The following is a 13,271-nucleotide window of genomic DNA, read 5'->3' on the forward strand; positions in this document are numbered from 1 at the left end:
AAAAAATCATTTTATTTTCATTTTAGTGTTTGGAATATGTCCACTTTGAGAATTTACATCTGCTATCTTATTTTGCAATGTATAGCAATTTGTTTCTAAGAATATTGCTGACAATTCCTGTCAGTGTGGCAAGTGGTGAGCGATCATTTTCATGGGGGGGGGGGCGCCGCCGCCGCCACCACCAACTGATAGTCTGCAGGGGGGGCGCCAACTGATAGGCTGCAGGGGGGCGCCAGAGACCCTAGGCACGGCCCTGAACTCCATTCCCGTGCACCTCAGCTTCTTCCCTTACCCACCAAACCTGGAGTGCCTCCCTCTGCACTGCCTGGAGCAATTCCAGGATTGCGGAAGCTGTGACTCCACCCTTCTACCAGCAGCATCACCACAGGCTAGCCCAACAACCACCACAATGGGGCTTCAACTTTCCAAGGGGCCACCGGCAGCACCTAAAACCCAGGCAGGAACCCCAGGTGAGCCTGCCATTTTTTTTTTAATGAATTTTTAACACCCCTTTACAAAATTTTGGGACTTATGCCGTCACTAGAAATCAGATGTTTGGACCCCTTATATAGTGACTGGCTAGTGAAACTCATTTTGTAATGTAATCTAAAAACAGGTGAACTGAATTGTTAGTGAAGTAAAAGGTGCAAAATGAAAAGGCTGGCTTGTGTGATTAGTAGCGTTAGCACAAGGAGAGAGTAAACATTAAGGCCATTTGTCAAGCAACATGTGGAAATACTTACATGTGGTTTGCAGTCTTCTACACGAAATGGAAAACACTACCCTTATATTTTCTGAATTACACTTAGATAGCAAAAGCATGCAGACACAGGATATGGCAAGAATCAGACACAGAATGTGTCCGGTTCAGTCCCCTGAGCTCAAACACCCTCTTTTGCATGGATTGTCTATCATCACCTCCTATATCTCCACCACCAATGCCAGAACAAGAACAGCAGGCATCTAGCTACAGCTTACACACTGTGGTTAGGGCCAGGACTTGATAAAAATACATTTCTATCATTTTGTCTAGTTAAGTTACTATTGTGAATATTCCATCATCAGCATCTACTTTGTTCCTTGTCAATTGCCAGCAAAAGAATTTTGCTCTTAACATGAAGAATGGCCAGAAATTCAGAAGAAATTTTCTTTGACTAAAACTAATTTATAAGTTATACGATATATGCAAGTTTTGAGTCACTCAGTTTTAGGCATTTTAAAAGTTTAGCTCCCAAAATATTGTCTTTATTTTGTCAATAAAGCAATTTATATCCCATATTTTAGTGCTAGATTTTAGTATACACTCTTATGAGACTGTCATTTGAAAATCTTTATCATCACAGATACATCTAGATTAGGGTTGTCCAACCTCAGTCCTTGAGGGCTGCTAACAAGTCAGTTTTTCAGGATTTCCTCAATGAATATGCATGAGATCTATTTGCATACACTGCCTCCATTGTATGCAAACTCATGTATATTCATTGGGGAAATCCTGAAAACCCATCCTGGCGAGGGCCAAGGTTGGACACCTCTGATCTAGATCAGTGTTTCCCAAATCCAGTCCTGGGGTACCCTTGCCAGTCAGGTTTTCAGGACATCCACAATGAATATACATGAACTTGATTTGTATACACTGTCTCTATTATATACAAATTTATTTCATGCATATTCATTATGGATATCCTGAAAACCTGACTGGCAAGGGGTACTCCAGGACCAGACTTGGGGAAACACTGATCTAGATGAATCACATTCAAAGTTGCTAGACTTCTTACTTTGTATTGTGCTAAAACAGATTCTGAGTAATTGAAAAGGTAATACATTATTATGCAAATCTGAGTGGTAGATTCAGGTCTGTCTGATTCATAAATATGAAAATAACACTTGCAGAAAAGTGAGGTACCCTTCCTAAAGTAAAGAAGATATGGACTCCAATTGCTAATTATGGACCTCTTTTACTAATCCTCTCTAGTGATTCCTGCACAGCAAATGTGATACAGCCCATTCAAATTGAATAGGCTGCAGCTCATTTGCCATGCCAGGAATCGCTAGCATGGTTTAGTAAAAGAGGCCATATGTATGTTCCTGATTTTTGTTTGTGTATGATCCAAATGTGTGTTGGAAGCTTTTTAGTTTATTTGTTTGCTTGTTTGTTATATTACTTTTTGAAAAGATGAACAAAAATATATTGGATTTTTAGATCAGCCCCTAAGGTTACAACTAAATTTGGTCACGTGGAGAGGCACTCGGTGTATTCTATATACCACGAGAAAATTTAAGCCTATTCTATAAAAGTTAGACATACTTTAGAAAATACGCCTAGGCGTATATTTTTTCCGTGCAGAATTTTCAGGTGCCGTATATAGAATCTAGCTTTACATTCCTCCCCGGGAACTCCATTCACTGGGTAAATCTCTTTTATCTGCACCCTTCTCCTCCACCGCTAACTCCAGACTCAGTTCCTTTTATCTTGCTGCACCTTATACCTGGAATAGACTTCCTGAGCCGGTCCGTCAAGCTCCATCTCTGACCGTCTTCAAATCTAAGCTAAAAGCCCACCTTTTTGATGCTGCTTTTAACTCCTAACTCTTGTTCACTTGTTCAGAACCCTTATTTTATCATCCTCATTTTAATATTCCCTTATCTCTTGTTTGTCCTGTTTGTCTGTCCTAATTAGATTGTAAGCTCTGTCGAGCAGGGACTGTCTCTTCATGTTCAAGTGTACAGTGCTGCGTACGTCTAGTAGCGCTATAGAAATAATTAGTAGTAGTAGTAGTAGTATATGACTACCTAAAAATAATATACCACTCCAGAGTGGAGGAGTACCCTAATGGTTAGAGCACCAGGCTGACAATCAGAGAAATCCAGTTCAAACTCTGCTGCTGCTCCTTGTGATCTGAACCAAAGAGTAAGAACTGAGAGTCAAGGGTTTTAATAACTACATACTTCCTTGTTGTCTCTGCAGGGTATAATGTGTCTAGATTGCTGATCTCTCTTATCCAGGGTCTCTAACACCTCTCTTGGAGTGCCTCCACATGCCCAGATTGACACCTGCAACTTACCTTTTTCTTAGTTAAGTGCAACAGTTACCTCCATTTTCTTTTATTGTTATCAAAGGTTCTCCATTGATACCACTAAAGCCAAGCCACCCTCTTTTACTACAATATCTAGATCTAGGGCTTTATTGCCCATACTATGGGCATTAATATAGATATGTTTCCAAATGTTGCCCTTTTTACCTATTTAATAGCCACACTGGGTCAGACCGATGGTCCATCTAGCCCAGTATCCTGCTTCCAGCAGTGGCCAATCCAGGTCATGAGTACCTCTGGCAGAATCCTAAAGAGTAACAAGATTCTATGCTACCCAGCCCAGAGATAAATAATGGCTTTCCCCAAGTCTCTCTTAATAGCAGATTATGGACTTCTTCTCCAGAAACTTGTCCAAAACTTGCTACTACCAGCTCCCCCAGCATGAGTCCCAGAGCTTAACTATTTATTGAGTGAAAAAAATATTTTTTTTCCTATTCATTTTGAAAGTTTTCCCATGTAACTTCATGGAGTGTTCCTAATCTTGTTGAAAGTGTAAACCATTGATTTCTATTTACCTGTTCAACTCGACTCAGAATTTTGTAGACATCTATTATATTCCCTGTTAGCTATCTCTTTTCTAAGCTAACGAGCCCTAACCTCTTAAGCATTTCCTCATATGAGAAGAATTCCATCCCTTTAATCATTTTGCTTTCCCTTCTTTGAACCTTTTCTAATTCTGCTATATCTTGAGATACAGTAACAAGAATTGCACACAATACTCAAGATGAGATTGAGCCATGGAGCAATAGAGAGGCAATATAATATTCTTTGTCTTATTTTCTACCCCTTTTGTATTCATTCCTAGCCAATGCTTGTTTTGTAGGAAAAAAGGTACCAGTACTCATTATGGGCAGGGCCACCACATATGGCTCCGCCCCTATGATAGCCACACCCATGTTAAACACACACCTTGGTGCATATAAACAGGCATCATTGAAAATAGTATAGGAGAAAAAAATAACTTGAATTTTTCATTATAAATAATTTCTGTAAGATGTTACAGGTCCAGTATACCCAGTGCAAAATAAGATAGCAGATGTAAATTCTCAAATTGAACGTATTCCAAACACGAAAATAAAATGATTTTTTTCTAACTTTGTTGTCTGGTGACTTTGTTTTTCTGATCATGTCGGTCCCAGTCTCTGATTCTGCTCCTCTCTATCTGTTCCCTTAACTCCGTTTCCAGGGATTCCTTTCCATTTATTTCTTTACTTTCCTCCTTTCTTCATTTCTTGCTCTACATCCATAGGTAAAAGCTGGGTCCTCCGCAGACTTGACTGGAGGAGGTATAGAATAGATCCAGTTTTTGCCTATTTTCTCCATCATCCATGTGCAGTTTTTCTCCTCTTTTCCCTTTCCCTCATCTCCGTCAGTATGCATCTCCTTCCTATTCTTCCCTCCCCTCCATCCATATGCATCTCCTGTCCTTCCTGTCTTCCCTCTCATCCATCCATGTCCAGCATTTCTCCTCTCTCCTCCCTCCATCCATGTTCATCTTACTTCCTCTCTTTCCCTCTCCTCTATCCTTGTTCATCTCACTTCCTCTCTCTTCCCTCCCCTCCATCCATGTCCAGCATTTCAACTCTCTCCCCTCCATCCGTGTCCAGAATTTCTTGTCTCCCCTAAATCCATATGCATCTCCTCCCCTGTCTTCCCTCCCCTCCATCCATGTACAGCATTTCTCCTCTCCCCCTCCCCACCATCCATGTGCATCTCCTTCCTCTGTCTTCCCTCTCCTCCATCCAAGTCCAGCATTTCTCCTCTCCTTCCTCTGTCTTTCCTTCCCTCCAACATTTCTCTTCCCTGCCCTCCACTCCAACCATGTCCAGCATTTCTCCTCTCTCCCCTCCCCTCCATTCATGTGCATCTCCTTCCTGTTTTCCCTCTTCTCCATCCATGTCCAGCATTTCTCCTTCCCTCCCCTCAATCCATCCATATCCAGCAACTCTCCTCTCTCCCCTGCCCTCCCCTCCCATCCATGTCCAGCAATTCTCCTCTATCCCCTGCCCTCCCATCCCATCCATGTCCAGCATTTCTCCTCTCTTCCCTCCATCCATGTGCATCTCCTTCCTGTCTTTCCTCCCCTCCATCCATCCATATCCAGCAACTCTCCTCTCTCCCCTGCCCTCCCCTCCCATCCATGTCCAGCAATTCTATTTTGCCCCTATTCTTCCCTCCCATCCATGTCCAGTGATTCTCTTCTCTTCCCTGCCCTCCCATCCCATTCATGTCCAGCAATTCTCCTCTCTCCCTTGCCCTCCCATCCCATCCATGTCCAGCATTTCTCCTCTCTCCCCTCCATCTATATGCATCTCTTTCCTGTCTTCCCTCTCCTCCATCCATGTCCAACATTTCTCCTGCCCTCTCCTCCATCCATCCATGTCCAGCAACTCTCCTCTCTCCCCTGCCCTCCTCTCCCATCCATGTCCAGCGATTCTCCTTTGCCCCTATCCTTCCCTCCCATCCATGTTCACCGATTCTCTGCCCTTCCCTCTATGTCCAGCGATTATCCCTTCTCCCCTATCCTCCCCCTCTCTTCCAAGTCCTGTGACTCGCCCCAGCCTCCACCTGCCCCCGAGATTGTTCCAACCCCATTATCACCTGCCGACTCTCAGCTCACCAACTTTCCATTCTGCCCCCTGCAAATCTAATATTTACCGAAGTTGCAGCACGAACCGGCGGTAGTGAAGACAGCAAGTAGGCAGGCTCGCCTCCTCGTCACTTCCCTGCCCTCTCAGCACAGCTCAGGCTCAGTGTCCCGCTTTTGTCGCTTCCCTGCCCTCTCAGCACAGCTCAGGATGTACTCTGATGTAATTTCCTTTCCACGAGGGTGGGACGCTGAGAGGGCAGGGAAGCGACAAAGGCAGGATGCTGAGCCTGAGCTGTGCTGAGAGGGCAGGGAAGCGACGAGGACTCAGGCGAGCCTGCCTGCTTGCTGTCTTCACTACCATGCCAGTTCGCGCTGCGACTTTGGTAAATATTAGATTTACTTGCAGGGGGCAGAACGGAAAGTTGGTGAGCCGGCCCTCAGAAAAAAAAGGTGCCATACCAGAACAAAAAAAAACACTGTTCCTATCATTCTGTTTGCTTTTTTGGCCACCACCACACACTGAGCAAAAGATTTCAAATGTATTGGCCACTGAGGAAACTGTGGGGGAGATACAGTAGCAGAAATGGTATTCAATGGTAATGTTAGAATAAAACAAATCTCTATAAACCTGGAAGATGAAATGGAGCAATTTGATAAATTAAAAAGTAACAAATCTCCTGGGCCATATGGTTTACATCTGAGAGTACTGATAGAAGTTAAACAATGAACTTGCAGAACTATTGCTAGCAATATATAATTTATCTTTAAAATTAAGCCCGGTACCAGAAGATTGGAGGGTGGCCAATGTAATGGCAATTTTTTAAAAGGGTTCTAGAGGTGACCCAGGAAATTATAGATTGGTGATCCTGATGTCAGTGTTGGACAAAATGATAGAGATTATTATAAAGAACAAAATTATTGTGTATATACATAGGCATGGATTAATGACACTAAGCCATCATGGATTTAGTCAAGAGAAATCTTTCCTCACCAATGCTACATTTCTTCTAAGGGATGAACTATGTGAGCTAATCATCCTTCCAGACTCCCACACACACACACACATGGCTCTAGCCTTCTTGGTAACTCACAGGATTCTGTCTCAAACACTGGGGAGCTTTCTGCCTCCTCTTCTCCCTTCACAAAACGCTCATCAACACCAGGCTTCTTGTAATTAAGGGTTTTATTGATGGCCATTTAACATACTCCTCATGGCTTATTTCTTCTTTAACATCAACATTTCTTCTTCTTCTTTAACATAAACATTTCTTCAAGTCAAACATAACAAAAAGGCACTTTACTCAGAGCCTGCTACTTAAACCCTTCTCAAACTTAAGACAGTTCCTCAAACTCAAACAGTCAAACACAAGCATCTACTTTCCTTCTCCAGCTGTCACCTTTTCCACAGAGAGCTTCCCCAGTGTTTCCAACTACTCCCTCCTACAGCTTCCCACCACTCTCTTAATAAAGCTGCCTGCAACCCTCTCACACCTGGTTCAATTTCCCAATCAACTGCTGGCTTCTCACTCTCCTGCCTAGAGTCCTCCCCCTGACTCCGATTCCCTTGCTGCTGCAGTGCATTGTGGACCTTGTAGTTCCCTGCCTCCTCACAACTAGCATGTGGATAAAGGTGAATTGGTTGATATTGTGTATCTGGATTTCCAATGCCATTTCACAAAGTGCCTCATGAGCAACTCCCGAGGAAATTAGAAAGTCATAGGGTAGGAGGCAGTGTCCTGTTGTGGATTAATAACTAGTTAAAAGATAGAAAACAGATAGTAGGATTAAATGGTCAGTGTTCTCAAGAAGGGTAGATAGCGGGGTTCCCCAGGGGTCTGTGCTGGGACTGCTGCTTTTAGACATATTTATGAATGATGTACAGATGGAATAACTAATGAGGTAATTAAAGGCTTCTTTTACTACACCACACTAGCAATTCCCACACTGCAAATGAGAGGAAGCCCATTCAATTCCTATGTGCTTCCTCTCATTTGTCACACCAGGAATCACTAGCAAGGTTTAATAAAAGAGGCCCTAAATTTACTGATGACACAAAGTTATTCAAAGTTGTTAAATCACAAGAGGATTGTGAAAAATTGCAAGAGGACCTTACGAAACATATATCACACCTAAAAATTAGGTGACAAAATAAAATTCGCTTAAGCGTATTCCATAAAGTATGCCTTAATTTAGGCATACTTTATAGAATAAGCTTAAATTTCTGCACAGTTTATAGAATAAGCTAAGCACCAGACCACACGACTAAATTTGTCACGACCAAGCAAAACCAGATGTAAATCCCGATGCCTAAATTAGGTTTGGAGCGGGTGTATTATTATTAATATTTGTTACATTTATACCCCATATTCTATATTCTATAACAACATGCATAGATTTTAGATACACCCATGACCTACCTATTTCACGCCCATAACCATGCCCCCTTTTCAAGTATGCAACTTAGAATTTACGCGCACCATGTTACAGAATACGTTTAGCAAGTAGTGTGCATAAATTTTAATTAATGCCAATTAGTGCTGATAATTGGTTGTTAAAATCCAATTATTAGCACTGATTAGCTGGTTAACCAATTAGCTTGTGCGCATTTTTATAGAATATGCTTCGATTTCCATGCGCAAATCTCAACACAATATTATGATATCCCCCTTCTCACTCAGGGTGACCTGGTTCTCAATATGCAGATCAGATGCAAATTAGTGTGCTACCCCTTCACGCTCAGGGTGACCTGGTTCCCACTAAGCAAATCAAACAGGTCTCACCAACTGCATATTCCTCAGGCAACTCTTTATTCCAGCCCCTGGGCACACTTCTTCTAGCTTAAAACTTTATACTTTCATAGGTCTTCACACTGAGCCGCCCCACACAGATACCTGGGCTTAGTACTAGCTTCAATACTTTGGGGACTCCCAACCCCAGGCTTTGCAGCCTGCTTCTCTCAGTACTTTGGACATCCAGTCCTCCCTTTGAACACACAGTTCTTTACCAGTACTTGGGACCCACAGTCCTGGACACACAGTCCTTCCTTTAAACACACAGTTCTTTACAAGTACTGGGGACACACCGCTCAACACTAATGCTTTAGGGACTTCTTACCCCAGGATTTTCAGCCTGCTGATCTCCTTTGGACACACAGTCCACCACAAGTCCATAGGGTTAGCCAGTATCTTCCAGGGGGGTCTCTCTTCTTCTGCTGCCAGCTCACCCTTCCTCCTTTCACAACTCAGGTGGGGTATAAAGTGGTTAATTAACTACATAGGACCCAGCCCATAACCTCCTACACCTGTGGACATCCCAGGACTCTCCCCAGTCCTAGCGACCTCCACCTATTCTCCTACTAGCGCCCTCTAGGGGCCTACCCCAGATAGGACAGCCTCATACTTATCACAATATATAGCATCCTGGAGTTAGTGTGAGAGTGCAAAGTGAGGTATGTGGGAAAGAGGAACCCAAATTATAACTATGTGATTCAAGGTTCCACATTAGGAATCACCACCTATGAAAAGGATCTACTATAGGTGTCATTTTTTAAATTATTGAACAATTATATACGACACAAAAATAGTGTACAAGAAATTACAAGAAATTAAATACAAGAAAGCCACCTAATAATATCAATGTCATAATCTGCAACATGCCCACATCATGAGGAAGCCCAAACTACATCTAGCGAGCTAAAAAAACAAAAAAAGAACAAGAAAAAGGAAAACAGGGGGAAAATGTTATATATATATATATATATATAAAATTAAAATAAATAAACAGAATAGAGCATAGCCATAACATAATAGAACCCAGTTTAACTATCCTCACCTGAAGAAATTAGGCAAAATCATACTTTCTCTTTATGTTTAAGAAACAATTTTAAGTAGCTAGGATCTAAACAAGTATATCTATTATCCTTATATGTGACTAGGCATTTAGAAGGAAATTGCAAGTAAAATGTAGCACCTGCAGCCAAAACCTTAGGCTTCAACTGCAGAATTGCACTCCTACGGAACTGAGTAACCCTAGCCACATCAGGAAACACTTGTACTGTCTGATCACAAAAAAGCACGTTTCTTAATAAAATAAGCCTTAAAAACTGCCTGTTTTTGTTCTTCCATCTGGAATACAACCAACAAAATACTCCTTTTAGATATTAAATCACGAGAAGATTGTAGAAATGCTGACAAATCTAAACTATCAGGAGAAGAAATATTGTTTTGGGCACTCTCCTCATTGATTACTTTTCTACCCCTAGGAAGGTAGAAAGCATTCACAACGCCCAGAGACTCTGGATGAGTGAATTGAAGAATCTCTTTAAAGTACATTTCAAGAGGAGCAAGGAAATGTTACAGGAAAATAAAAAACTTTTTTGCCCTTGACTTATTCTCCAAAAATTCCAGTCTAGCATGTACTATTAAACTGTCTTTTATCGAAGAGTTAGCTACAGATTGAATTTGAGGTATCTGGGAGTCAGCTTTCATCAATTTCTGTTCTAAAGAATTAAATTTCTGTTCATGTTCTGCGAATTTCACAGATGAAACCTCCGTGTGTTTACAGACTTGTGATAAAGTACCTTCTAAAGTAATTTCAATCCTGTTCAAAGCTGTCAGAACATCCTCCAGAGTAGCAGCTGAACTTGATTTAGATAAGACAGTTCCAGAAAAAAATGAAGAAATAATAGGCTGTTGTACTGAGACAGGTAAGGAAATAGATGGACCCAATACAGGATTGGAAGGACTCTCTGCCAAAGAACTCACTGTCCCAGCAGATAATCCTCCTACAATATTAGTAGGAGTTAGTCGATGTACCATTAACACAGGTTGAGGGGGCGGGGTTTGTTCACCCAACAAAATGAAAGTTACTGCCGGTGAACTGGCTGAATCCAAACCCACTAGCACCACAGAACGCACATACTGGTCCATCATTCCTTTTACCAGGGCCACACCCTTTATGGGGCCCTTGATCTTCCTTTTGCCCGTGGGTAATAAACAGCCAGAATGGCCCTCGGCTCCTCAGTTGGCTCCAAAGGGGGCTCCACGGCTGCGTACTGCAGTAGGGCATCCTCCTAAATATGGTCCAATCCTCCTGACAGCGTCATGGAAATGCTGTCCGCGCTAGTGCCTGCTCCACTTCAAGCACACACTCCGATGGTAAGGAGCCTCCCAGAGTGCATGATAGGGCGTCCTCCTAAATAAGGTCCAGTCTTCCTGACAGTGTGATAGAAATGCTGTCCACGCTAGTTCTTGCTGCACTCCCAGCACTCGCCCCGATGGTAATGAGCCTCCCAGAGTGCACGGCAGGGTGTACTCCTAAATAAGGTCCAGTCATCCTGGCAGTGTGATGGAAATGCTGTCCATGCTAGTACCTGCTCTACTTCCAGCACTCTCCCTGATGATAAGAAGCCTCCCCTGTAGATGTCATTGTTGATGATATATTGAAACCCTTTGCTCAGTGTGCAGCGGCTGCTAAGAAAGCAAATAGAATGTTAGGATTATTAGGAAATGAATAGAAAAAAAAACTGAGCATATTATAATATCTTTGTATCACTCCATGGTGCGACCATACTTCAAATTTTGTGTGCAATTCTGGTTATCTCATCTCAAAAAAGATATAGTGGAATTAGAAAAGATACAGAGAAGGGGGACAAAAATGTTAAAGAGGCTAGGACGATTTCCCTATGAGGAAAGGCTAAAGAGGCTAGGGCACTTCAGCTTAGAGAAGAGACAGTTGAGTAGAGATATGATAGAGGTCTATAAAATACAAATTGGAGTGGAAAGGATTGACATGAATCGCTTATTTACTCTTTCCAAAAATACAAGGACTAGGTGGCACGCAATGAAGCTACTAAGTAGTAAATTTAAAAGAAACTGGAGAAAATATTTCTTCACTCAATGTGTAATTAAACTCTGGAATTCGTTGGCAGAAAATGTGGTAAAAGCAGTTAGCTTAGCAAGGTTTTAAAAAGGTTTGGATAATTTTCTAAAAGAAAAGTCCATAATCCATTATTAAAATGGACTTGGGAAAATCTACAGCTTTTTTCTACGATAAGCAGCATAAAATCTGTTTTACTCTTTTGGGATCTTGCCAGGTACTTGTGACCTGGGATCGCCACTGTTGGAAGCAGGATACTGGTCTTGATGAAACCTTCAGTCTGTTTCAGTATGGCAATGTTCTTATCAGGGCCGTGCCTAGGGTCTCTGGCGCCCCCCTGCAGACTATCAGTTGGCGCCCCCCCCCCCTGCAGACTATCAGTTGGCGGCAGCGGTGGCGGCCCCCCCCCCCCCCCCCCCCGTGAAAATGATCGCTCACCACTTGCCACACTGACAGGAATTGTCAGCAATATTCTTAGAAACAAATTGCTATACATTGCAAAATAAGATAGCAGATGTAAATTCTCAAAGTGGACATATTCCAAACACTAAAATGAAAATAAAATGATTTTTTTCTACCTTTGTTGTCTGGTGACTTTCTTTCTGATCATGCTGGCTCAGTATCTGATTCTGCTGCTATCTGTCCTCTTAACTCCGTTTCCAGGGCTTCCTTTCCATTTATTTCTTTCCTTTCCTTCTTTCTTCTTCATTTCTGGTCCTCAGCTTCTGCCTATTTTCTTCATCCATGTGCAGTTTTTCTCCTCTCTTCCTTTTCCCTCATTTCATCTCCTTCATCTCTCTTCCCTCCCCTCTATGTCCAGCAATTTCTCCTCTCTCCCTGAGCCCTGCCCTCCTATCCAAGCTCCTCTGTCCCCTGCCCCCTCCATTCATCCTTTTCCAGCAATTCCCCTCTCTCCCTGAGCCCTGCCCTCCCAATCCATGCCCATCCATGCTCCTCTGTCCCCTGCCCCCTCCATTCATCCTTTTTCCAGCAATTCCCCTCTCTCCCTGAGCCCTGCCCTCCCAATCCATGCCCATCCATGCTCCTCTGTCCCCTGCCCCCTCCATTCATCCCTTTCCAGCAATTCCCCTCTCTCCCTTCCATGACCCCCCCTCGCATCCATGCTCCTCTTTCTCCCATGTCCCAGCCTGGCCCGCCCTCTTCTCCCCCCCCCCCTTCGCATCCATGCTCTCGTCTCTCCCCTGCCCTCCCGCTCCCATTGTTCAGCTGCCCGCCCTCTTCTCTCCCCCCCAACATCCCTTTTCTTTTTTTTTCTTTTTAAATTTACCTCCGTGGCGGTTCCGGCAGCGCAGCATCAGGGAAGGAGGCGGTGCTCCCGACGTCTAGCCTTCTCTTCGCTGTGTTCCGCCTTCTTCTGACGTCATTTCCTTGACATCAGAAGAAGGCGGAACACAGCGAAGGGAAGGCTAGAGACATCGGGAGCGCCGCCTCCTTCCCTGACGCTGCGCTGCCGGAACCGCCACCACGGAGGTAAATTTAAAAAGAAAAAAAAAGAAAAGGGATGTTGCGGGAGGGCGAGCGAGGTGAGCATGGTGCGGCGGCGCCCCCCAGAGGGAAGCGCCCCCCTGCCGTGCTTACCTCGCTTACCGTGTTAGCACGGCCCTGGTTCTTATGATGACACCTAGATCTTTTTCTTGGGTGGTGACTTATAAAGTGGAACCTGAATCAAGTAACTGTGATTTGGACTATTC

Source organism: Microcaecilia unicolor, chromosome 1 (assembly GCF_901765095.1).
Source record: "Microcaecilia unicolor chromosome 1, aMicUni1.1, whole genome shotgun sequence".
NCBI lineage: Eukaryota > Metazoa > Chordata > Amphibia > Gymnophiona > Siphonopidae > Microcaecilia > Microcaecilia unicolor.